Source organism: Eimeria mitis, genomic scaffold (assembly GCF_000499745.2).
Source record: "Eimeria mitis Houghton genomic scaffold, Emh_scaff2043, whole genome shotgun sequence".
Lineage (NCBI taxonomy): Eukaryota > Apicomplexa > Conoidasida > Eucoccidiorida > Eimeriidae > Eimeria > Eimeria mitis.
In genome coordinates this window covers 4,064-4,423 of record NW_013570366.1, presented here as the reverse complement: position 1 = coordinate 4,423, position 360 = coordinate 4,064, and positions in this window count along the sequence as shown.

Sequence of the window (360 nt, the reverse complement as noted above, 5' to 3'; positions counted from 1 at the left end):
AAAAAAAAAAAAAAAAAAAAAAAAAAAAAAAAAAAAAAAAAAAAAAAAAAAAAAAAAAAAAAAACATACAAGTACTGAGGGGGCCAGGGCGTTCTTTCATCGAAAAATTTTTTGTTTTTTGGCGGCCGCACGAAAGCTAAACCGTTCTTGCAGCAATTGCCCCCCATCCTGCTGCTGCTGCTGCTGCTGCTGCTGCTGCTGTTGCTGTTGCTGCTGCTGCTGCTGGTGTTGGTGTTGGTGGTGGTGGCGGTGCTGCTGCTGCTGCTGGTGTTGGTGGTGGTGCTGCTGCTGCTGGTGTTGCTGCTGCTGCAGTTGGTGGTGCTGATGGCGGTCGTGGAGTAGTGGTGCTGCTGCTGCTTG